Source organism: Microtus ochrogaster, linkage group LG4 (assembly GCF_000317375.1).
Source record: "Microtus ochrogaster isolate Prairie Vole_2 linkage group LG4, MicOch1.0, whole genome shotgun sequence".
Taxonomy (NCBI): Eukaryota; Metazoa; Chordata; class Mammalia; order Rodentia; family Cricetidae; genus Microtus; species Microtus ochrogaster.
Genome location: NC_022030.1, coordinates 31,872,146 through 31,876,688, shown reverse-complemented (window position 1 = coordinate 31,876,688; position 4,543 = coordinate 31,872,146).

The window sequence follows — 4,543 nt, the reverse complement described above, 5'->3', positions numbered from 1 at the left end:
CAAAAAACAAAACAAAACAACAACGAGAAAAGATGAATGACAGCAAATGCTATTGAGGATGTGAGGAAAGGGGAACAAGAGGAACACTATTCACTGTTGGTGCAAATATAAACTGGTGAAGCCACCGTACCACCTTTGGACATATACTAAAGGATGCAATTACACAGCTACTTAAACAGCCATGTTCAATGCAGTAGTTGTTCAGTACATGAGGCTAGATATCTCAGCTAGCCTTCAATATTCCCTGGAATCCCAAAGAAGTAGACTCTAAAGTCAGTGAAGGAATAAACTTGCCATCAAGAGCAAGGGCAAACAGGCAAAGAGCAAGAGCTTCCTTCTCCCATGTTCATTACATAAACTTTCACCAGACAGTATGGCCAGACTAAGGTGAGTCTTCCCACCTCAAATTACCCAGATTAATGGTGAGTCTTCACGTGGAAATAGATACAATCAGGAAATATCCATCACAGGTCTACCCAGCGGCTTGGGTTTTAATTAATTCCTGATGTCAAGTTGACATCCCAGAAGAGCCATCACAGATCTACATCTTGTCAACTTCATGTGATGATTAATATGCAAGTGAAAACAATAACTAGGTTATAATTAATTACCCATAACATGGTATGATTACCCCAAGTACAACTGCAAGCTCTTTATATATTTAACAAGGTCATAATTACACCTAACATGAAATAACTATCCCACAAACAACAGCAAAAACATTATACAATTTAGAATTGGTAGCACTTTCCCTTGAAGGACATTCTTTTAGAATCTCATAACTTAAATATGATAATCACTGACATTATTCCAATTGATGTCACATTACATATTCAAGAAATCAAGGAAAGAGAACAAAATTATGTGCACAAACACTTTTTTAACAAAATACAATAGAAACACTCATGCCTATTGTAGCTCTCATTTCTGCAACTATGGCCAGCTGGTATTTAAAAATACCTTCCTTACTACCCATACTATATTGCCTCCACTTTCAGCAGGTCTTGACTCTTTTCTTGAAGGAGTGACCCATACCTTCATTCCTGAAAACTATGTGCATTATTATCCTATCTGTATTGAGTTGTAGGAGTTTCCCTTTGGCTTTTTTCATAGTATATGGTAACACCAAGAGATGCCTAAAAGGTCCTCCTGCACTCTAGATAGAGTGTTTCTTGACTCTGTTGTGGAGAAGCAATCCAATTTCTCCACGTTAACCTAAATCAATCACCCCTTCTAACACTGTAATTCTATTCTTATTCTGTTGGTTTATGGGCATCAGAAGATCAAAGTAGCCAGGAGGCATCTGAGCTTCCAGTTGGTGCTGGATAGTTCACAATCAACTTGACACAAACTTTAGTCATCATAGAGGAGGGAACCTAGGCAAGTCTGTAGGGGATTTTCTTAATTCGTGATTTATTGGGGAAGGCCCAGCCTATTCTGGGTTGTGTCATCACTATGTTGTGGTCCTGGGTTGTAAAAAAAAGTAGGCTAAGCAAGCCAGAGGGAGCAAGTTAGTAAGTAAAATCTATCCACTGCTGCTACATCAAATACTGCCTCCAGGATCCTGCTGTGTGACTTCCTATCCTGACTTCCTTTGATGACAAACAATCATTTGGAAGACCAATTAGCTCTTTCCTCATCAAGATGTTTTAGCCATGGTATTTCATCATAGCAATAGTAACCCTAACTAGTACATAGGTCAATGGAATTTTTGTTGTGTCTCCTGTCAGAAACACTGTCCTCTCTGGAACCAAACTTTCAGGCCAGCATAACCTAAAATCATTGGAATAGGAATCAAAAAATGTTCCTGGTGAATTATTATAGGTGATAGTGAACAGAAAATTTCACTTTTCCACCTCTTGATTCCTGAATCCATGTATCCCAAATATGGGACTAACTGTTATCATATGTTTGACTCTGATTCAAAGCCTATGCTACCTTCTGGAGTACTCTGTTCCAGCCCTCCAGGATGCTGTCTCTTAGTTGGGGCTGTAATTGCTTTCTTCAAAGGGTCATTCTATTGTTCAATTATTCTATCAGGCCAGCTGCTACAGGATGATGGGTAACATGGTAAGAGTCAGGGATTCCATGATCATGGGCCCCTCGTCACACTTTTCCATCTGTGAAGTAAGAAACAGTACTTTGTGGAATACCACCATGATGGATAAGGCATTCTGGAAGACCACAGATAGTAGTTTTGGTAAAAGCATTATGTGCTGGAAAGGCAAATCTATAACCCAAATAAGTATGTACTCTAGTATAAACAAAGTGTTATCCTCTCCTTGAATGAATAGTCTAATATAATCAACTTGCCACCAGGTCACTGGTTGGTCACCCTGGGGAACGGTGCCATAGAGGGAGTTCAGGTTTGATCTTTCCTGTTGGCATATATGGCATTGAGCAGCACTTGTATTTGGGCCAGCCTTGATGAGTGGAGGTCCATTGCTTTGAATCACATACATAAGTACTATACTGTGAACATGGCCACTTTGTTCATGGACCCATTGGATAATGACAGGAAAGTACTGTGAATTCTATTTGGTCTTAATAATAAAACCTTGGAATCAGATATCGGATTAATGCTGAAAGTTCAGAGAAGTAAAGGAGCCGGCCATTAGAGAGACTTTTTACCTCTACTGAATCCTCAGACCAAAGGGAACAAGATCCTGTCTCCACGAATCCACAGACTGAATACCTTAAGCTCCTGTCTCCTCCCACCTTATATTACTCTCCCCATGAAGCAATATCCCTTTTGGTTTCTACCTCTCCAGTGCTGGGATTAAAGGCATGTGACTCTCAAGTACTGGGATTAAAGGTATGAGCCACCACCACCTGGCTCTGTTTCTTATTTAGACTGGATCTTGAGAATTCCAGGGTGATTTGAACTCACAGAGATCTGTCAGCCTCTGTCTGCCAAGTGCTGGGATTAAAGGTGTGTGCCACCACTGCCTGGCCTCTATGGCTAACTGGTGACTAGCACTCTGATCTTCAAGCAAGTTTTATTTATTAAAACATAAACAAAATATCACTACACATGATTAGACAAAAAATGACTGTCTACAGAGTGGGTTACTCAATCTATTTGATTATTGAGCTCCTATTCTGCTTAAGTCACATCTTGATGAACGTTTACATGGAACACATATCTGTTACACATTTAGAGAGGTCTATTTATGTAATTCTTCCCCAGATGTCTTTCTTAGCAATTTTCCAATCATGTTCGTCATAAGGCTGTGACAATCCAGCCAATCCAGTGCTTACATTAAAAAAGTGAAAGTGGCTCTTGCACTGGGAAGGTGAAAGATTGCTGCCCCCTCCCCTCCAGATGCTCTGCTGGGCTCCTGAAGTGCTACTTGAATTGACCCTTAGGTGTTTGCTTGTGGAGCCCACTGTATTTTAAAGACGGCATGTTCTGATCCAAAGTGTTATGTCAAGTGTGCTAATTTAACCAGAGTGACTCACAGATAACTTTAATAAATAAACCCTTTTCCAAAAAAAAAAAAAAAAGTGAAAGTGGGTATAAATTAATTGTGGGGAAGAGAATAAAGTAGTAGAGAGTGATAATAGCAAAATTGTCAAAAATATAAAAAGTTAATTTATAAATACTATGTAAAGCACAGAATATCATTTTGTGTAATATAAAATATTAAGTACCATTGCTTTCATCCACCATTATTGTTACTATTAGTACTAGAGCTGCTCTTTAATTGGCCACGTTTCTCACAGTGAACCACATTTTCCACTGTTGTCAATTATTTCTTGTCTTCCCTTTTGGCTTTCCAGAATCATTTACCCCTTTGTGAAGAACATCTTCAAAAGTTAAGTGTCTTAGTTTGCCTTTCTATTTCTGTGATAAATACTATGGCCAAATACAGGAGGAAAGGGTTTATTTCTGCTTACTAATTACAATCTACCATCTAGAAAAGTCAAGGTAGGAGCTCAGGACAGGAATCTGAAGATAAGACCTGAAGGGAAAGCCACAGTGTAATGCTGTTTACACACTTGCTTTTCATAGTTTGCTCTGATCCACTTGCTGAGGGTTGGCACCGTGCAGTGTGGTATGGGTTCTCCCACATCAATCATTAATCAAGAAAATTACCCACAGATGTGCTCATGGGACTAATATGATGGAAGACATTTCTTAATTGATGTTCCCTTTCCCAGGGGACTTTATTTAGTATCAAGTTGACAAAACTAAGCAACACCTTTTAAAAAAAAAAGATTTTGTAACCAAGTCTTGCATCTTTTTTTTTTTTTATTGAAGGAAAAAGAATATCTGATCGGCACATGCTTTTTAATCCCAGTACTTCGTAGATAAAGGAAGCCATATCTCTTTGAGTTCAAGTCTAGCCTGGTCAATGCTACAAGTTCCAGGCTCGGCACTCCCTGTGTCAAACAAATTGTAGTAATATGAGTGGCGAAGTTGCATCCCCAGAACCCCGGCCACACCCCGGCTGCCTCCGGCTAGCTTTACCCGAAATAACAACACACAAACTGTATTCTTTTAATCACTGCTTGGCCCATTCTCTTCTAGGCTAACTCT